The sequence below is a fragment of the Mesoplodon mirus genome (genome assembly GCF_964341445.2).
Source record: "Mesoplodon mirus genome assembly, chromosome: 3".
NCBI classification, from domain to species: domain Eukaryota; kingdom Metazoa; phylum Chordata; class Mammalia; order Artiodactyla; family Ziphiidae; genus Mesoplodon; species Mesoplodon mirus.
Genome location: NC_138978.1, coordinates 62,988,348 through 63,011,773, shown reverse-complemented (window position 1 = coordinate 63,011,773; position 23,426 = coordinate 62,988,348).

Sequence of the window (23,426 nt, the reverse complement as noted above, 5' to 3'; positions counted from 1 at the left end):
GCACATTTTTTTACCCTGCAGGACACTGGTCCCTGACACCGTGTGGGAATTCCAGCATGGTCAAGCTGTACCAGTAGACAAATGGAGACAACTTTGACTTATAGTAGGCATATTCAAGTGTCCTAGACCAAAAGTAAACCATGGCCTCCTTGGAACCTTACCCCAGGCCCACACCCTAACTGGCCCTCTAAATATTACCATTACAGTGGTGAGAAGAGATAATAAAAGATAAATCCAAAAACAGATTTTCTCCCTAAAACCTGGGGCAATTGGCTACGTTTTCCTCCCTTTCCCCCAAACCTTATCAAATAACCTAGGCTTCATTTTTTTAATTAAGTGTATGGTAGAAAAGTAACATTTCATCATATTTCCATGCAGATCTCAGAGAAGGCAAGAGAAATAAATAATTCATGGATAGAAGCCACCTCAAAAAGAGACTCACCGTAGAAAACTGAATTTTTTAATCTCTTCGCTCAACACGCCAAAATTTCTAGTCCCCCAGCACCATGCCCTAGTAATGCACTTGAACTTAACCCTTCCATGTTGGCACTTCTCCTTGGGGAGAGAGGGAAAAGTGGTGTTTCAGAAAGTTCTGGAAGCCAGCAACCCCACAGGTGACAAAATTCTGAGACTTCACTGTCAGGTGACAAGAAACAGCCTAACCCTTTGAAGAAAAGGCAGGTCTGAGATGACTTCAGAGCTGACATGTATTTCTACTTTCATAGCACTGGAATTCCCCTTTTCCTCCCTCTTCCATTCCTTTGTTCCCCTCCCTTTGTCCCCCTCTTTCTTCCTTGCATCCTTCCACCCTTCCTTCTTTCTTTCCTTATTGCCAGTTGCTTCCTTACCAAAGCATTAACAGATTATCTCTGAGAAGGAATATTTTGTGGACGTTAAGATTAGAGTTAGAATAAGAAGAAAACCTACTTCACATATTTAATATTGGACCCAGGGCAAAAAACGGCCTGGCTGACCCTCAGTTTTCTCATCTGAAAAATACAGAAGATAATTTTGGTACATACCTCTTTAGATTGTTTGGGATTAAACAAGAAAATAGGTATAATTTAATACAGAGCCTAGTTCAGAGAAATCAGTTTATGTCAGTATTTATCATTATTTGGAATACTAAGAGTAGTAGTATTGCTACTGTTGACCTGACATTGGACTAGGCACTGACAATTCAAAGGTGAAAAGCACATGGAGGTGACCTCAGAAAGCTTCTTTCTCGGTCACGCCAAGGGCGCCGGCCCCCAGAGGCACAAGCCGGAGTTGCGGGGCTAGGGGTCTCTGGCACCTAGGTTGAAACTACTTTTGTGGGTCTGAGGCCTCAGCTGGGAGACTTGAAGACTGGGTCTGTGATCATCTGAAAGCTCATCCACTCACAGGTTGAGTGGTTGATGCTGATAGGTGCTGACGAACTGCATGTGATATTTTCACATGGACTAGTTTGCACTTCCTAAGAGCGTAGTGGACAGATTTCAAAGATGCTGCTGGATGGTAGAGAAGATGGCGGAAGAGTAAGACGCGGAGATCACCTTCCTCCCCACAGATACATCAGAAATTCAACTACACGTGGAACAACTCCTACAGTACACCTACTGAACGCTGACAGAAGACCTCAGACCCCCCAAAAGGCAAGAAACTCCCCACATACCTGGGTAGGGCAAAAGAAAAAAAGAATAAACAGAGACAATAGGATAGGGACGGGACCTGCGCCAGTGGGAGGGAGCCGTGAAGGAGGAAAGGTTTCCACACACTAGAAGCCCCTTCGCTGGCGGAGACTGCAGGTGGCGGAGGGAGAAAGCTTCAGAGTAGCGGAGGAGAGCACAGCAACAGGGGTGTGGAGGGCAAAGCGGAGAGATTCCGGCACAGAGGATCGGTGCCCTAAGGCACACACCAGCCCGAGAGGCTTGTCTGCTCGGCCGCCGGGGCGGGCGGGGCTGGGAGCTGAGGCTCGGGTATCAGCATTCAGTCGGAGCGCAGGGAGAGGACTGGGGCTGGCGGCAGGAAGAGAGCCTGAAGGGGTTAGTGCACCAAGGCTAGCCCGGAGGGAGTCCGGGGAAAGGGTCTGGAGCTGCCGAAGAGGCAAGAGACTTTTTTCCCTTTTGTTTCCTGGTGCGCGAGGAGAGGGCATTAAGAGCGCTGCTTGGGGAAGCGCCAGAGACAGGCGCGAGCCGCGGCTAAAGGCGCGGACCTCGGAGACGGGCGTGGGACGCTGGGGCTGCTGCTGCCGCCGCCGCCGCGGGGCCTGTGTGCAAGCGTGGGTCACTGTCCGCCCCGCCTTCCGGGGGGCCTGTGCACCCCGCCACTGCCGGGGTCCCGGGACCCGGGGACGGCTTTCCCGGGAAAGCACACGGAGCGCCTCGGGCTGCTGCAACGTCACACCGGCCTCTGCCGCCGCAGGCCCGCCCCACACTGCGCGCCCCTCCCTCCCCTCTGCCTGAGTGAGCCAGAGCCCCCGAATCAGCGGCTCCTTTAAACCCGTCCTGTCTGAGCGAAGAACGGACGCCCTCCGGCGACCTACGTGCAGAGGCGAGGCCAGGTCCAAGGCTGAGACCCGGGAGCTGTGAGAGCAGAGACAGGGAAATCTCTCTGTGCAGCCTCGGAGGCAGCGGATTAAAGCTCCACGGTCCCTTTGATGTGCCCTGCGTCTGTGGAGTGCATGAATGGACAGCGAATCATCCCAAATTGAGGAAGTGGACTTTAAGGACAAGATTTAAGACTTTCCCCCCTTTTCCTCTTTTTACAACGAATTATCCCAAATTAAGGAGGTGGACTTAGAGAGCAAGATTTCAGACTTCTCGCCCTTTTCCTCTTTTTACAACGAATTATCCCAAGTTGAGGAGGTGGACTTGGAGAGCAAGATTTTTGATTTTTCCCCCTGCTCTCTTTTTGTGAATGTGTATGTGTAATCTTCTGTATAAGATTCTCTCTGTATAGCTTTGCTTCCACCATATGCCCCAGGGTTCTATCGGTGGATGAAAGGCTCTTGGTGCTGCAGCCAGGAGTCAGTGCTGTGCCTCTGAAGTGGGAGAGCCAACTTCAGGACACGGGTCCACAAGAGATCTCCCAGCTCCACACAATATCAAGCAGCGAAAATCTCCCAGAGGTCTCCATCTCAACACCAGCACCCAGCTTCAGTCAATGACCAGCAAGCTACAGTGCTGGTCACCCTATGCCAAGCAACTAGCAACGCAGGAACACAACACCACCCATTAGCAGAGAGGCTACCTAAAAACATAATAAGGCCATAGGCACCCCAAAACACACCACCAGACGTGGACCTGCCCACCAGAAAGACAAGATCGAGCCTGAACCACCAGAACACAGGCACTAGTCCCCCCCACCAGGAAGCCTACACAACCTACTGAAACAACCTTAGCCACTGGGGACAGACACCAAAAACAACAGGAACTACGAATCTGCAGCCTGCCAAAAGGAGACCCCAAACACAGTAACATAAGCAAAATGAGAAGACAGAAAAACACACAGCAGGTGAAGGAGCAAGATAAAAACCTACCAGACCTAACAAATGAAGAGGTAATAGGCAGCCTACCTGAAAAAGAATTCAGAATAATGATAGTAAAGCTGATCCAAGATTCTATTTCCAAGATCCATAATCTTGGAAATGCAAGAAACAGTTAACAAGGACCTAGAAGAACTAAAGATGAATCAAGCATTGATTAAAAACACAGTAAATGAAATGAAAAATACTCTAGATGGGATCAATAGCAGAATAACTGAGGCAGAAGAACGGATAAGTGAGGTGGAAGATAAAATAGTGGAAATAACTGCTGCAGAGCAAAATAAAGAAAAAAGAATGAAAAGAACAGAGGACAGTCTCAGAGACCTCTGGGACAACATTAAATGCACCAACATTCGAATTATAGGGGTTCCAGAAGAAGAAGAGAAAAAGAAAGGGACTGAGAAAATACTTGAAGAGATTATAGTTGAAAACTTCCCTAATATGGGAAAGGAAATAGTTAATCAAGTCCAGGAGGCACAGAGAGTCCCATACAGAATAAATCCAAGGAGAAATACGCCAAGACACATATTAATCTAACTGTCAAAAATTAAACACAAAGAAATCATATTAAAAGCAGCAAGGGAAAAGCAACAAATAACACACAAGGGAATCCCCATCAGGTTAACAGCTGATCTCTCAGCAGAAACACTACAAGCCAGAAGGGAGTGGCAGGACATAATTAAAGTGATGAAGGAGAGAAACCTGCAACCAAGATTACTCTACCCAGCAAGGATCTCATTCAGATTTGATGGAGAAATTAAAACCTTTACAGACAAGCAAAAGCTGAGAGTTCAGCACCACCAAACCAGCTTTACAACAAATGCTAAAGGAACTTCTCTAGGCAAGAAACACAACAGAAGGAATATACCTACAATAATGAACCCAAAGCAATTAAGGAAATGGGAATAGGAACATACATATCAATAATTACCTTAAATGTAAATGGACTAAATGCTCCCACCAAAAGACACAGAGTGGCTGAATGGATACAAAAACAAGACCCATATATATGCTGTCTACAAGAGACCCACTTCAGACCTAGAGACACATACAGATTGAAAGTAAGGGGATGGAAAAAGATATTCCATGCAAATGGAAATCAAAAGAAAGCTGGAGTAGCAATTCTTATATCAGACAAAATAGACTTTAAAATAAAGACTATTAGAAGAGACAAAGAAGGACACTACATAACGATAAAGGGATCGATCCAAGAAGAAGATATAACAATTGTAAATATTTATGCACCCAACATAGGAGCACCTCAATACATAAGGCAAATACTAACAGCCATAAAAGGAGAAATCGACAGTAACACAATCATAGTAGGGGACTTTAACACCCCACTTTCACCAATGGACAGATCATCCAAAATGAAAATAAATAAGGAAACACAAGCTTTAAATGATACATTAAACAAGATGGACTTAGTTGATATTTATAGGACATTCCATCCAAAAACAACAGAATACACATTTTTCTCAAGTGCTCATGGAACATTCTCCAGGATAGATCATATCTTGGGTCACAAATCAAGCCTTGGTAAATTTAAGAAAATTGAAATTGTATCAAGTATCTTTTCTGACCACAATGCTATGAGACTAGACATCAATTACAGGAAAAGATCTGTAAAAAATACAAACACATGGAGGCTAAACAATACACTACTCAATAACAAAGTGATCACTGAAGAAATCAAAGAGGAAATTAAAAAATACCTAGAAACAAATGACAATGGAGACACAACGACCCAAAACCTATGGGATGCAGCAAAAGCAGTTCTAAGGGGGAAGTTTATAGCAATACAATCCCACCTTAAGAAACAGGAAACATTTCGAGTAAACAACCGAACCCTGCACCTAAAGCAATTAGAGAAAGAAGAACAAAAAAACCCCCAAAGTTAGCAGAAGGAAAGAAATCATAAAGATCAGATCAGAAATAAATGAAAAAGAAATGAAGGAAACGATAGCAAAGATCAACCAAACTAAAAGCTGGTTCTTTGAGAAGATCAACAAAATTGACAAACCATTAGCCAGACTCATCAAGAAAAAAAGGGAGAAGACTCAAATCAATAGAATTAGAAATGAAAAAGGAGAAGTAACAACTGACACTGCAGAAATACAAAAGATCATGAGAGATTACTACAAGCAACTCTTTGCCAATAAAATGGACAACCTGGAAGAAATGGACAAATTCTTAGAAATGCACAACCTGCCAAGACTGAATCAGGAAGAAATAGAAAATATGAATAGACCAATCACAAGCACTGAAATTGAAACTGTGATTAAAAATCTTCCAACAAACAAAAGCCCAGGACCAGATGGCTTCACAGGCGAATTCTATCAAACATTTAGAGAAGAGCTAACACCCATCCTTCTCAAACTCTTCCAAACAATATCAGAGGAAGGAACACTCCCAAACTCATTCTATGAGGCCACCATCACCTTGATACCAAAACCAGGCAAGGATGTCACAAAGAAAGAAAACTACAGGCCAATATCACTGATGAACATAGATGCAAAAATCCTCAACAAAATACTAGCAAACAGAATCCAACAACACATTAAAAGGATCATACACCATGATCAAGTGGGGTTTATTCCAGGAATGCAAGGATTCTTCAATATACGCAAATCAATCAACGTGATACACCATATTAACAAGTTGAAGGAGAAAAACCATATGATCATCTCAATAGATGCAGAGAAAGCTTTCAACAAAATTCAACACCCATTTATGATAAAAACCCTGCAGAAAGTAGGCATAGAGGGAACTTTCCTCAACATAATAAAGGCCATATATGACAAACCCACAGCCAACATTGTCCTCAATGGTGAAAAACTGAAAGCATTTCCACTAAGATCAGGAACAAGACAAGGCTGCCCACTCTCACCACTCTTATTCAACCTAGTTTTGCAAGTTTTAGCCACAACAATCAGAGAAGAAAAGGAAATAAAAGGAATCCAAATTGGAAAAGAAGAAGTAAAACTGTCACTGTTTGCAGATGACATGATACTATACATAGAGAATCTTAAAGATGCTACCAGAAAACTACTAGAGCTAATCAATGAATTTGGTAAAGTAGCAGGATACAAAATTAATGCACAGAAATCTCTGGCATTCCTGTACACTAATGATGAAAAATCTGAAAATGAAATCAAGAAAACACTCCCATTTACCACTGCAACAAAAAGAATAAAATATCTAGGAATAAACCTACCTAAGGAGACAAAAGACCTGTATGCAGAAAATTATAAGACACTGATGAAAGAAATTAAAGATGATACAAATAGATGGAGAGATATACCATGCTCCTGGATTGGAAGAATCAATATTGTGAAAATGACTCTACTACCCAAAGCAATCTACAGATTCAATGCAATCCCTATCAAACTACCACTGGCATTTTTCACAGAACTAGAATAAAAAATTTCAAAATTTGTTTGGAAAAACAAAAGACCCCGAATAGCCAAAGCAATCTTGAGAACGAAAAATGGAGCTGGAGGAATCAGGCTCCCTGACTTCAGACTATACTACAAAGCTACAGTAATCAAGACAGTGTGGTACTGGCATAAAAACAGAAAGATAGATCAATGGAACAGGATAGAAAACCCAGAGATAAACCCACACATATATGGCCAACTTATCTTTGATAAAGGAGGCAGGAATGTACAGTGGAGAAAGGACAGCCTCTTCAATAAGTGGTGCTGGGAAAACTGGACAGGGACATGTAAAAGTATGAGATTAGATCATTCCCTAACACCATACACAAAAATAAGCTCAAAATGGATTAAAGACTTAAATGTAAGGCCAGACACTATCAAACTCTTAGAGGAAAACATAGGTAGAACACTCTATGACATAAATCACAGCAAGATCCTTTTGGACCCACCTCCTAGAGAAATGGAAATAAAAACAAAGATAAACAAATGGGACCTAATGAAACTTCAAAGCTTTTGCACAGCAAAGGAAACCATAAACAAGACCAAAAGACAACCCTCAGAATGGGAGAAAATACTTGCAAATGAAGCAACTGACAAAGGATTAATCTCCAAAATTTATAAACAGCTCATGCAGCTCAATAGCAAAAAAACAAACAACCCAATCCAATAATGGGCAGAAGACCTAAATAGACATTTCTCCAAAGAAGATATACAGACTGCCAACAAACACATGAAAGAATGCTCAACATCATTAATCATTAGAGAAATGCAAATCAAAACTACAATGAGATATCATCTCACACCAGTCAGAATGGCCATCATCAAGAAATCTAGAAACAATAAATGCTGGAGAGGGTGTGGAGAAAAGGGAACACTCTTGCACTGCTGGTGGGAATGTGAATTGGTACAGCCACTATGGAGAACAGTATGGAGGTTCCTTAAAAAACTAAAAATAGAACTACCATATGACCCAGCAATCCCACTACTAGGCATATACCCTGAGAAAACCATAATTCAAAAAGAGTCATGTACCAAAATGTTCATTGCAGCTCTATTCACAATAGCCCGGAGCTGGAAACAACCTAAGTGTCCATCATCGGATGAATGGATAAAGAAGATGTGGCACATATATACAATGGAATATTACTCAGCCATAAAAAGAAACGAAACTGAGCTATTTGTAATGAGGTGGATAGACCTAGAGTCTGTCATACAGAGTGAAGTAAGTCAGAAAGAGAAAGACATATACCGTATGCTAACACATATGTACGGAATTTAAAAAAAAAATGTCATGAAGAACCTAGGGGTAAAACGGGAATAAAGACACAGACCTACTTGAGAATGGACTTGAGGATATGGGGAGGGGGAAGGGTAAGCTGTGACAAAGCGAAAGAGAGGCATGGACATATATACACTACCAAACGCAAGGTAGATAGATAGTGGGAAGCAACCGCAGAGCACAGGGAGATCAGCTCGGTGCTTTGTGACTGCCTGGAGGGGTGGGATGGGGAGGGTGGGAGGGAGGGAGATGCATGAGGGAAGGGATGTGGGAACAGATGTATATGTATGACTGATTCACTTTGTTATAAAGCAGAAACTAATAAAAAAATAAAAATAAAATAAAAAAAAGAAAGCTTCTTTCTCAGTCGTTCCCTAACATATCTCAGCACAGTTGTCTCACTAGCAGAATAAACTATTTCATAATTCAACAGTGATTCTCACCCTTATTGTGCATCAGAATAACCTGTAGTGTTTTAAAACCACCTTAACCTGAGCTCTGTATCTCCCTACCCCTCACCCCTGGGAATCTGATTAAGTAGTTCTGAGATGGATCTAGGCATTGTTATTTTTAATAATCTACACAAGTGATTATGATGCAGACTCAGAAGTGGGCCTCACGAAGTTGACCAAACTGGTGCGAGTAATTAATTCAACTGTGTTCAGGTGGAATGCCTTCTTTAATAAGTTCAATATCAATTTTATTGTTGTTTTAGTCTGTAAGCTTTTTGGTCATGAGGCATTACAGTGTTGTGAGCTTTGGAGTCCAAAAGACTAGGCTTGTTTTCCAGCTTTCATATTTAATGAGCTCCCTACTCATCTGTGAAATGGGAATAAGGATGGTACTTGTGTCACAGGTTTGTTAAAAGAATTCAGTAAAATCCATTCATTCAAAATCAAGTATTGGTCCCAGTTGGGGGTGGGGCCTCTCATGGAAGCCTCTAGCGTCAATTATATGAACACTGACTTTAACTTTTTGCTGTATATAAGAATGTAATTGCAGCAGAGTAAAGACGGTGGAATAGGAGGACATGGAGTTCATATCTCCTCACAAGTACATCAAGAACACATTGGAAAAATTCTCACAGAGCACTCACAACATTACATGACACTAGTGGAGGACCTTGGATACCTAAGGGGACAAGAAAAATCCCTGAGCAACTGGGCCAGAGGTTGGGTCTAAGCCCCTGTGGTGGGAGCACCGAATCCGAGCCACTGGACTACCAGAGAACTTCAGGCCCCAGGGAATATTAATTGGTATGAGCTCTCTCAGAGGTTCTCATCTTGGCACCAATCTGGCTCCACTCAACTGCCTGCAAGCTCCAGTGCTGGACAACTCAGGCCAAACAACCAGCAAGACAGGAACACAGCCCCACACATCAACAAAAATGAGATGACAGAGAAATATGTTACAGACAAAGGAGCAAGGTAAAAACCTACAAGACCACATAAATTAAGAGGAAATAGGCAATCTACCTGAAAAAGAATTCAGAGTAACAATGGTAAAGAAGATCCAAAATCTCAGAAAGAGAATGGAGGCACAGATAAAGAAAATAAAAGAAATGTTTAAAAAGGACCTAGAAGAACTAAAGAACAAACAAACAGTGATGAATAACACAATAACCTAAATGAAAAATACACTAGAAGGAATCAATAGCAGAATAATTGAGGCAGATGAATGAATAAGTGACCTGGAAGACAGAATGGTGGAAGTAACAGCTGAGAGGCAAATAAAGAAAAAAAAAAAAGAAAAGAAATGAGGACAGTCTCAGAGACCTCTGGGACAACATTAAATGAACCAACATTCGAATTATAGGGGTCCCAGAATAAGAAGAGAAACAGACAGAGTCTGAAAAAATATTGAAGAGATGATAGTCAAAAACTTCCTTAACATGGGAAAGGAAACAGCCACCCAAATCCAGGAAGTGCAGGGAGTACCATACAGGATAAACCCAAGGAGAAACACATCGAGACACATATTAATCAAACTAATAAAAATTAACTTCAAAGAAAAAGTATTAAAAAGGGGCAAGGGAAAAGCAACAAATAACATACAAGGGAATCACCATAAGGTTATCGCCTGATTTTTCAGCAGAAACTCTGCAGGCCAGAAGGGAGTGGCAGGATATATATAAAGTGATGAAAGGGAAAAAACTACAACCAAGATTATTCTACCCAGCAAGGATCTCATTCAGATATGATGAAGAAGTTAAAACCTTTACAGATAAGCAAAAGTTAAGAGAATTCAGCACCACCAAACCAACTTTACAACAAATGCTAAAGAAACTTCTCTAGGCAGGAAACACAACAGAAGCAAAAGACCTACAAAAACAATCCCAAAACTATTAAGAAAATGGTAATAGGAACATACATATAGATAATCACCTTAAATGTAAATGGATTAAATGCTCCAAGCAAAAGACAGACTGGCTGAATGGATACAGAAACAAGACCTGTATATATGCTGTACACAAGAGACCCACTTCAGACCTAAGGACACATACAGACTGCAAGTGATGGGATGGAAAAAGATATTCCATGCAAATGGAAATCAAAAGAAAGCTGGAGTAGCAATACTCACCTCAGACAAAATAGATTTGAAAATAAAGACTGTTACAAGAGATAAAGAAGGACACTACATAATGATCAAGGGATCAATCCAAGAAGAAGATATAACAATTGTAAACATTTATGCACACAATATAGGAACACCTCAATATATAAGGCAAATGCTAACAGCCATAAAAGGGGAAATTGAAAGTAACACAATATAGTGGGGGGTTTTAACACCCCACTTACACCAATGGACAGATCATCCAGACAAAAAATTAATAAGGAAACACAAGCTTTAAATGACACATTAGACCAGATAGACTTAATTGATATTTATAGGAATTCCATCCGAAAACAGAAGAATATACTTTCTTCTCAAGTGCACATGGAACATTCTCCAGGATAGATCAGATCTTGGGTCACAAATCAAGCCTCAGTAAATTTAAGAAAATTGAAATTGTATCAGGCATCTTTTCTGACCACAACACTATGAGATTAGAAACCAATTAAGAAAAAAAAAAAAAAACTGGAAAAAACACAGACACTTGGAGGCTCAACAATATGCTACTAAATAACCAAGATATCACTGAAGAAATCAGAGAAGAAATTTTAAAAATACCTAGAAACAAATGACAATGAAAACACAACAACCCAAAACATATGGGCTGCAGTAAAAGCAGTTCTAAGAAGGATGTTTATAGCAATACAATCCTACCTCAAGAAACAAGAGAAACCACAAATAAACAACTTAATTTTATACCTAAAGCAACTAGAGAAAGAAGAACAAATAAAACCCAAAGCTAGTAGAAGGAAAGACATCATAAAAATCAGAGCAGAAATAAATGAAATAGAAATAAAAAAACAATAGCAAAGATCAACGAAACTAAAAGCTGGTTCTTTGAGAAGATAAACCAAATCGATAAATGTTTAGCCAGACTAATCAAGAAAAAAAGGCAGAGGACTCAAATCAGTAAAATTAGAAAAGAAAAACGAGAAATCACAACTGACACTGCAGAAATACAAAGGATCATAAGAGACTACTACAAGCAACTACGTGCCAATAAAATGGAAAACCTGGAAGAAATGGACAAACTCTTAGAAAGGTACAAATTCCAAGACTGAAGCAGGAAGAAATAGAAAATATGAAGAGACCAATCACATGCAATGAAATAGAAACTGTGATTAAAGATCTTCCAACAAACAAAAGTCCAGGACCAGAAGGATTCACAGGAAAATTCTATCAAACATTTAGAGAACAGCTAACACTCATCCTTCTCAAAATCTTCAAAAAAATTGCAGAGGAAGGAACACTCCCAAACTCATTCTACGAGGCCACCATCACCGTGATACCAAAAACAGACAAAGATATCACAAAAAAAGACAATTACAGACTAATATCACTGATGAATATAGGTGTAAAAATCCTCAATAAAATACTAGCAATCTGAATCCAACAACACATTAAAAGGATCATGCACCCTTATCGAGTGGGATTTATCCCAGGGCTGCAAGAATTCTTCAATATATGCAAATCAATCAATGTGATACACCATATTAACAAATTAAAGAATAAAAGCCATATGATCATCTCAATAGATGCAGAAAAAGCTTTTGACAAAATTCAACACCCATTTATGATAAAAGCTCTCCAGAATGTGGACATAGAGGGAACCTACCTCAACATAATAAAGGCCATATATGACAAACCCACAGCAAACATCATTCTCAATGGTGAAAACCTGAAAACATTTCCTCTAAGATCAGGAACAAGACAAGGATGTCCACTCTCACCACTATTATTCAACATAGTTTTGGAAGTTCTAGCCATGGCAATCAGAGAAGAAAAAGAAATAAAAGGAATTCAAATTGGAAAAGAAGAAGTAAAATTGTCACTGTTTGCAGATGACATGATACTATACATAGAAAATCCTAAAGATGCCACCAGAAAACTACTAGAGCTAATCAATGAATTTGGTAAAGTAGCAGGATACAAAATTAATACACAGAAATCTCTTGCATTCCTATACACTAACAATGAAAAATCAGAAAGAGAAATTAAAGAAACACTCCCATTTACCAGTGCAAGAGAAAGAATAAAATACCTAGGAGTAAACCTACCTAAGGAGGCAAAAGACCTGTACTCAGAAAACTATAAGAGACTGATGAAAATATCAGAAGATGACACAAACCGATGGAGAGATATACCATGTTCTTGGACTGGAAGACTCAATATTGTGAAAATGACTATACTGCCCAAAGCAATCTACAGATTCAATGCAATCCCTATCAAATTACCAATGGCATTTTTCACAGAATTAGAACAAACAATTTTATAATTTGTATAGAAACACAAAAGACCCCGAATAGCCAAAGCAGTCTTGAGAAAGAAAAATGGAGCTAGAGGAATCAGGCTACCTGACTTCAGACTACACTACAAAGCTACAGTCATGAGGACAGTATGGTGCTGGCACAAAAACAGAAATATAGATTAATGGAACAGAATAGAAAGCCCACAGATAAACCCACGCACCTCTGGTCACCTAATCTATGACAAAGGAGGCAAGAATATAAAATGGAGAAAAGACAGTCTGTTCAATAAGTGGTGCTGGGAAAACTGGACAGCTACATGTAAAAGAATGAAATTAGAATACTCCCTAACACCATACACAAAAATAAACCCAAAATGGATTAAAGACCTAAATGTAACACCAGACACGATAAAACTCTTAGAGGAAAACATAGGCAGAACACTCTATGACATAAATCACAGCAAGATCTTTTTTGACTCACCTCCTCGAGAAATGAAAATAAAAGCAAAAATAAACAAAAGGGACCCAATTAAACTTAAAATGTTCTGCACAGCAAAGGAAACCATAAATAAGACAAAAAGACACCCTCAGAATGGGAGAAAATATTTGCAAACAAAGCAACTGACAAAGGATTAATCTCCAAAATATACAAGCAGCTCATGCAGCTCAATATCAAAAAAACAAACAACCAATTCAAAAATGGGCAGAAGACCTAAATAGACATTTCTCCAAAGAAGACATACAGATGGCCAAGAAGCACGTGAAAAGCTGCTCAACATCACTAATTATTAGAGAAATGCAAACTAAAACTACAATGAGGTATCACCTCACACCAGTTAGAATGGGCATCATCAGAAAATCTACAAACAACAAATGCTGGAGAGGGTGTGGAGAAAAGGGAACCCTCTTTCACTGTTGGTGGGAATGTAAATTGATACAGCCACTATGGAGAGCAGTATGGAGGTTCCTTAAGAAACTAAAAATAGAACAATCAAGCAGTATGGAGGTTCCTTAAGAAACTAAAAATAGAACAATCATATGACCCAGCAATCCCACTCCTGGGCATATGTCTGGAGAAAACCATAATTCCAAAAGATACATGCACCCCAATGTTCATTGCAGCACTGTTTACAATAGCCGGGACATGGAAGCAACCTAAGTGTCCATCGACAGATGAATGGATAAAGAAGATGTGGCACATATATACAATGGAATATTACTCAGCCATAAAAAGAAATGAAATTGAGTTATTTGTAGTGAGGTAGATGAACCTAGAGACTGTCATACAGAGTGAAGTAAGTCAAAAAGAGAAAAACAAATATTGTATATTAGCGCATATATGTGCAATCCATTAATAGAAAAATGGTACAGATGAACCTATTTGCAAAGCAAAAACAGAGACACAGACGTGGAGAACAAACGTATGGACACCAAGTCGGGGGAAGAGGATGTGGGATGAATTGGGAGATTAGGACTGATATACATATGCTACTATATATAAAATAGTTCAGGGGTCCCCAAGCCCCAAGCCACAGACAGTAGTGGTCCACGGCCTGTTAGCAACCAGGAGGCACAGCAGGAGGTAAGCTGCGGGCGAGCAAGTGAAGCTTCATCTGCTGCTCCCCATCGCTCGCATTACCACCTGGACCATCCCCACTCCCCTGTCCATGAAAAAACTGTCTTCCGCAAAGAAGACCAGTGTCTTCCACTGGTCCCTGATGCCAAAAAGGTTGGGGACCGCTGAAGTAGATAACTAATGAGAACCTACTATGTAGCACAGGGAACTATACTCAATGCTCTGTGGTGACCTAAATGGGAAGGAAATCCAAAAAGGAGGGGATATATGTATATGTATAGCTGATTCACTTTGCTGTACAGCAGAAATTAACACAACATTGTAAAGCAACTATACTCCAATTAAAAAAATGAAACAAAACAAAACAAAAGCAAGTATTCAGTAGTGCCTCCTCTATATCAGATACTGTTTTAGGTCCAGAGAATACAGCAATGAACAAAGCACGTCTCCATTTTCATAAAGCTCACATTCTAGTGGGTAAGAGAGGAAACTCATAATACACATAAAGCACCTAGCGTAGTATCTGGAATACTTAATATAATACTATTTATTACACATATATTTGGTGTACATTAGTTAGGTACCAGGCTGTTCTACATGTTGAAAATGCAGAGAACAAGAAAGGGTATCTGCTGTCAGAAAGAGCAGAAAACTAACAAGGAAATAGTTGTACAGGGCAATTTTCAATATTTGTACAGGACATTTCTATAGAAAATGGGAAGCTAAAATACAATAATGGAATAGTAATTGCATCTGTCAGTATGCTTTCCATTGCAAGGAACAGAAAACCCAAATAAAGCTGGCTTAAATAGTAAAAGGGCTTTATTGGTAACAAGGTCTGATGATAGAGTAGGATCCAAGCATGGTTATTCAAGACCTGGCTTTGTACGTATGTCTCTCTCTGCCTGTTATCTTTTGTATGTCTGTGTCATCTTCAGGTGGTACTTATCGTCACAAAAAGTCTACCAGGAGTACCAAGGCAGGCTTCCCTGGTGGTCACATCCCATAATTATGACAAAAGTCCTATGCTGTGACTGATTGGATTGCCAGTGAACAAATTCCTGTGGCTACAACAGTGGCATGGGTTAATTGACTTAGGACTGGATTATTTGAACTAAACAGTGTTGCAAGGGATCACATTGTCCTGATTGACAGTTTAGCTGCATTCTCCTCTCCAGTTTCCACTTCAGTAAATGATTGGGAAAAGGGCAAAATTTAGGATAATCATGGTATTTCTGAGGAGATGACCATCTGAGATGAGACTTGAATGTCAAAGAAACATCTAGCCCTTTGAAACTCTGGGGTCAGAACATTTCATGTACAAAAAGAAATAAGTACAAACACCCATGTATTAGCTGACTAGGGCTGACATAACAAAGTACCAGAGACTGGGTGGCTTAAGCAACTGCAATGTGTTTTCTCACTATTCTGGAGGCCAAAAGTCCAAGATCAAGGCATTGTCAGGGTTGTCTTCTTACACCTCTCTCCTTGGCTTGTGCATAGCATGTATCTTCACATGATCTTCCCTTTTTGTGCCTGTGTTTTGTGTCTTAATCTCCTTCTTTTATAGAGACATGAATCATATTGCATAAGGGCCGACCCTAATGACCACATTTTAACTTAATTAGCTCTTTAAAGACCCTATCTCCAAATACAGTCACATTCATAGGCACAGGGGATTAGCGCTTCAACACATGAATTTGCAGGGTAGTACGATTCAGCTTGGAACAACCCCCTATATGGAGAAATTGACTTGCCATATTTGACAGACAGATGGGCCAGTGTGCCTAGAACAAGGCAAACAGGGAAGTGTTGGTACAAAATGGCATCAGAGAGTTAGGCAGCGCTCCATCCATCTAGGGCCTTGCAGGATATGGCATATATTTAGATTTTACTTTTTTTTTTTAATTTTTATTTATTTATTTATTTTTATTTTTGGCTGCCTTGGGTCTTTGCTGCTGCACGCGGGCTATTCTTCGTTGCGGTTCCCGGGCTTCTCATTGTGGTGGCTTCTCTTGTTTCAGAGCACAGGCTCTAGGTGCGCGGGCTTCAGTAGTTGTGGCACTCGGGCTCAGTAGTTGTGGCTCGTGGGCTCTAGAGCGCAGGCTCAGTAGTTGTGGCACACGGGCTTAGTTGCTCCACAGCATGTGGGATCTTCCCAGACCAGGAATCGAACCCGTGCCCCCTGCAGGTGGATTCTTAACCACTGTGCCACCAGCGAAGTCCCAGATTTTACATTTTTGATGGTTTTCAGTATTAGTATTAATATTATTACATTCAGAAAACTATGTATGAAAAATCAATGATTCTAGCTGAAGGGAGAAATAACCATGTTTCCACCAAAGGAGTAACCAGGTAGAGAGATAGGAGGTCTTACTTTTAAAAGCTCAGCTGCATCTCTTTAAATTGGTTGACAGTATGAATAATTTAAATACAAAAATGGGGCATAGCAGTTCTCAAGTAACCTACAATACATTCCTCCCTCCAATACCCCCTACACACACTGCCAACCCACCTGTGTTTGGCACATTTCCATGGTAACTGTCATGCTATTTAACTGCTGGATTGTGTTGTTAATATGGTGATTTAACATTTTGCATGTGGGTTAAACTGGATACAAAAAGCTGCAACATCTTAGTCATTTAGGATAAATTTATGGAATTTTCAATAGCTTCATTAAGCCATGTTTCTTCATAATTTTAGAAGAGATTTATTGCTAAAATCAAGAGTTTAGCTCAGAATGGTACTTGAAATGTGCTTGTCTCCTAGGGGAGACTGTTTTCAAAATGGCAGTCTTGCTTTAGGCGTTTTCTTACCAGAGAGAAGAGTGATGGGATATAGCCAGAGGCCTGGCAGAAGGTGTCGAGATTGCGGATGTAGAACCAAGAGTCTGATGCTAATGAAACTGGATGGGAGAGTAGTTAAAAGAACTTCCCAAATAGTGGTAATAGGACTGGATATTCAGAGTGCACCTGGGGGTCCTGCGGATCTGCCTCTTGCTTCAGTGGGGTTTGGTGTTTGGAGGGAACATACTGGGGGACACCCCTTCTTCTGGTCTCTGAGTACCCTCCAACCTCCAGAGCCAGCCAACACCATTTTTTGTGGTTAGTTCCTTATTATAGACCAACCGTGAGCTCCCAGATTCATCAGAATTATTTCACCAAGGTAGAGGCTGCCATCAACCACTTGGCCCACCTGCATCTGCAGGCCTCCTGCATCTACCTCTCTCAGGGCTTCTACTTTGACCACAAGCATGTGGCTCTGAACGGAGTTGAGCATCTCTTGAAGATGTGCCCTCTTCTAGGAAGTGTCCCAAGATGATTGGGGTAAAACCCTGGATGCTATAGAAATGACCGTAGTCCTGGAGGAGAACCTCAAGCAGGCTCTTCTGGATCTGCATGCCCTGGGTTCTGCCTGCACAGACCCCCATCTCTGTGACTTCCTGGAGATCTGCTTCCTAGATGGGTGGGTGAAACTCGTCCAGAAGATGAACAGTCACCTGACTAACCCCACAGGCTAGCCAGACCCCAGTCTGGGTTTGTGAGTATCTCTTAGAAAGACTCAACCCCAAGCACAGCTAGGAGCCCCCAGAGCCCAGTGGCCTTTGAGGAGCCCCTCTGCATCCCCCTGGTGTCAGGATTTCTCCCCGAGCCTCTTCCAGCTGCCACTAAGCAACATTTTAACCAGCTCTCTCCCAAATCATGGACCGAATGGAAACAGTAAAACTTTTTGCAGCAGGAAAAAAAAAAAAAAATAGGAAGACTGGTCATTTCAAAATCGCCTGCAGAAATTTCAAAAAATACAGATTCTCAGGTCCCCTCCCCTGCCCATTCCAAAAACTTCTGATTCCATTGGTTTGGGCTGAGAGTTGCAAATCTATATTATTTTCATGCATCCCAGGTTATTCCAGTCTTGTCCACTTTGGTAACCACTGACTTCCAGCAGTGAATACTGAAGTATGATCCCCAAACCACTTGCATAGGATCATTCAGGGAAAATGCTTAAACTTCAGATTCCTGGGCCCCCTTTCTACCCTAGTAAGTACAAAGAAGGGCTATAGCAACAAGAATCTGAATTTTTGCCAATGTCCAGTCCTTCTTGGTTATTCTGGGAACATGACTAATCTGTGTTCAAAGACATTTGATAAGTATGTATGTAACCAGCTGACTTTAGCTGTAATAGGGAACAAAAAAAGAAGGAGGTATAGGTCTGCTTCTCAAGGAACTCAGAAAAGTCAAGCTACATAGCGAGGTAAGGCATATCCTAATGAAAGAGACCAACTTGAGGCAGTATGAGATAAACTACATTTATAATTCTGAGAAGTAGTCCTATAAGAATTCTAAAGAGAGAAAGATCAGTATGATCTGGGCTAGTCTTGGAAGGCTTCCTGGAGAAAGTGATAGTTGAGCTCAGTTTTTGGATAAGAAGAAAAGTGGAAACAGTAGTATATTCTGCATGTGGGGAATACAGAAGAATAGTGATATAGACCTAGATAGAGATCAGGATGAAAATTTGCTGAGTTTTCAAAAATTTGTCAATTATTCACCTAAGAGTATCTGTTTTTTCCTTTGTTTCCTCATTTGTATAATGTCAACATTGAACAAGATCATGTATGAATATGCATAACAAAAACCTAGGCTCCTAATGAAACATCAACCTATGCTGGTCCTACTCTCTCCTCCTTCAAGATGAAGACTGCAGTTACACATAATGCGAAACTGTTTTTTTTTTTTCTTGTCCCATATGCCAAAGAGAATATGGTCTGCCAGTCATCATTGCTCTTGCCAAGTGTCTTTGAAAAGGTTAGGGAAAACTATTTCATTGCTTTAAAAATATTTTATAATATAACTATGTGACTGAGCTTTCTGAATTACCATCTTCAAAACTTAGATGGACTTGGTTTCCTTCAAGACTCAAGATAGGGTGTGATAGGGTATGACCAAGATGCTTTAGTACTAAAAATCTTTATTGAATGAATGGTATATATATATGTGTGTGTGTGTGTGTGTATATATATATATATATATATATATATATATATATATATATACACACACACATATTATATATATAAATATATACACATATATACATATATATACACACATATACATATATATTACATTAAATAATTTTTACATAGATGTAGAAAATTTTTAGATCATTGGAATTTTCTGATTCTTATAGGATCCCCTCAACCACTGCAGATACTTGTTTTCTTTAGGTTTTACTATCAATTTTCTCACCAATAAGAAGACCCTGGGATCTACAGATTAGTGACAAGTCAACTACTGGTAAAGCTTAAGGAGCAGCTGTAGTGATAGACCACCTTAGGCCTCCAAGGTAGGCAGGGAGAATGAAAAGTGCAGGGGCTGTGAAGTCATAGAACTTGGCTTGAAACCTGGCTCTGCCAAACGTCCTGGCGGTGTGACTTTGATCATGGCACTCAAACCCCCTGACATTCAGATGCAATATGTGTAAGAAAAGAAAAATAATACATGTGCTTCAGGGTTGTGTTACCAGGAACCATTCTCCTATAGTATAGTACTATATGTGGCACTCAATAAACATGTGTAAAAGAGGAAAAGGTGAGAGGGAGAAAGGGAGAGGTAAAGAGAGAAAGAGAGGTAAAAAGAAAGACAGTAATCAAAGCACTTCAGGGGTGTTCAGAAATGTAAAAGACAGCTGAAATCATTTAGGAGGTTTTAGAATTTTTTATTGATACCATTGATATTGCATACATCAGATCATGGAAATTAGACGAGGACCCTGGCTAATCTAAGCCTGATGGAGAGAGAGGATATTTCTCAAAGCTTTTCTAAGAGCCCCAGTATTCCAGTGCTTTATCTAGGCCACAACCTTCCAGCACCATGGCAACGTATATAACAAAACGGAGAAGAGGTTGCTGATGATTATCCAGAGAAGTGGAAGTGCTTTGTCTCCCTAGCTACTCCGTGATCCACAGCACCAACAAGAATATCCAGGCTTGAGATTTAAATATACCAAGTTACCAGAATTTTCTTTTATTTTACATTAGTAGGAAAATACATCTTTTCCAGACTACAATCTTATTCACAAAGGCTATAACTGGTCTCAAACAAAGATGTCTTAGCTCAGATATTCTAAGTAATTAGGGGAACTGAGGAACAAAGGAAAAGAAAACAAAACCAAGAAATCCATGTAGGGCCACTCACAGCTAACCTGTTTCACATAATGCTAGCCAATGTGGGTAGGCGATCAGGGCTCAAATTCAAATATTGTGTGCCCCTTCATATTTCAATTTAGTTAGAATATTATGATTAACATTAAGAAGCATCATTTGGTCTTTGCAATTTAAATTCATTAATAAGGTAAGTATTAAGGTAAGTATTAAGACCAAGTAGTGTAATTCCAGGAACATCAGAGGCAAAAACCTGTTTTGGTTGTTTTCCAGAACTCCAAGAACCCAGATTGGAAACCTGGGGCCCAGAAGGCTAAAATCATCCCCCAGCTATTTGAATCATAGTTAGTAAAATAGCCTTCTGCCATTTCATCCAACAGGCATATATATAATGTTAAAGACTTTTAATTAAAAGTAACTAATAAATTATGGGTGTTAACTTTATAGAACTTAATTATATGCAATTAACTTTTACCTTATTATAAAATTATTTTCTTTGTTTGACCTTCCCGCTGAAAACAGCCTGGCCCAGCAATCTAAAAGAGATTAAACAAACATTTCCTCATTAGAGATCATGGGAGGACATGTCCAGGAACTAAACAGCTGATCTCTACTGCATTTCTGAGCTGCTTTCTCAAAATGGGATGGATTCTTCATGCCTCCACCTCTCTCCAGGTTTTCAAGAGAGAATCACCTGGGAAGCTACACACATATTTTTTAAAGGATCTATTTATAAGGTGCAGATGCTCAGAAAAGGGAACTCAGTATCCTGGTCCAGCAAGAAGCCTCAGGGGTCCACACAGTGCAGTGCTAACCACCCCTCCCTCTACTGCTTCCCAACCTCCTCAGAGTCCATGAGGCATCTTGAGGGGGAGAGATATGGGAGGATAGAAGGGGGTCGGTTTCCATTCAGAACAGCCCCTCACATGATGAATTCATACCCTGAACAATAAGCATACCCAGAACAATAACACTGCCCTGCTCTGTTGCTCAGAGCCATGAGTAATGCACAGCAGCCGGGAGGCTGGAAGAAAGCTCTGGATGGCGTTGGCTGCATCGCAGGCGAGCCTGCTCAAGTCCTGATGACTGAGCATGGAAATTTTGTATTACCTTTCAGCGTGCCAACTTCTTATCTGCCCAAGAGAATTTCCTTTTGAAAGCATACACATACAGTTAATAGAGTCAGGGATAGAGTCTGTTCTTTAAGTACTGTGCTCCCTTTTATCCTGACGATACAGAAGTTCCCACTTCTTGAAAAAGCCACATTTAAGTGGTGGAGCTTCAGGTAATTCCCTGGATTGAAGTTACTGCAAAAGTCACTCAGGTAATCTGGCTATAATGATCACAAATATATCCTTCTTGTTATGAGAGAGAAAAATAAAAGAACAGACCAGTTGAAAAGTATCTTATCTTATCTCTGACTCTAGACCAGTGTGTAACTCTTAATTCTACCACCACCTTGCTTGGTGACCTCTTTGGGCCTCTGATTCCCAGTCCATGAAACAGAAAACTTGGAAGATCTGAAAAGGTCCTTTTCTGCCTTAAGATTCCACAAATCTGTGTTCTACTAACTCATATTCCCTTACGCCCATTATTGTTCTATCATCTTACACTAGCAATAACAGGGCCTTACCCTATGCCATTGTGCTTTGTATTATTTTATTAATTTATTACAATAAACTTATAAACTAGATGTTATTAGAGTGACCACATAACAGATAAGGAGACTCAACATTTAGAGATGATAGGTAATTTGTTTGGGGTCTTGTAGCCAGTAAGTGACCAAGCTTGGGTCTGAAACCTTCTGTTTACCTTCAAGACCTGACTCTAAGTTTCTATGCTATATCACATCTCTTCTGAACAGCTGGTATGTGATATCATGATATCTTCTGCTAGACTGGACTAATTGTACACACATCTCTGTGGGCTGAGCAAAAGGGCACAGAAACAAGCACAGGCACATCAACTGTTTCGATTAAGCCTTCAAAGGGTCCACCATGAAGAAAATGATTCCTCAGGCTGCAAATACAGCAAGAACATCAGAAGCCATATATATAAGTATATAAATATGTATGTATGTATATATATATATATATATATATACACATATATATGCATCTATCTATATATCTATCCATATCTACCTATATTCTATCTATATCTATCTCTATCCATCCATCCATCCATCCATCCATCCATTCATCTATATCCATCTATCTGTTTCCCTTATCCTTATGTTGAAGTGTCTGCAATATCCTGGAGAGTTTCTTATGACAACTGATTTAATAAATATTCTTACATGAACCTATGTAGAATATTTGGAAAAGACATTTATGTTTGAACTCCCAGAATCGAGAATCAAACACAGCCATTTGACTATTGTAAAAGGAGCTACATTTTTTAAAAAGTCGAAGCTTCTTCCAAGTAAAACAACTCAGAAAAGATTTGATTCTTCATTTTTAATAGAACTTTAAAAAACTAAACAGATTTCTTTTCACAAGGTTTATGTACAAGATAGGCAATACAAATGATTTAAACCTGTCTCAACAATGATAACTGCCAGAGGAGAAACAAATACTGCCCA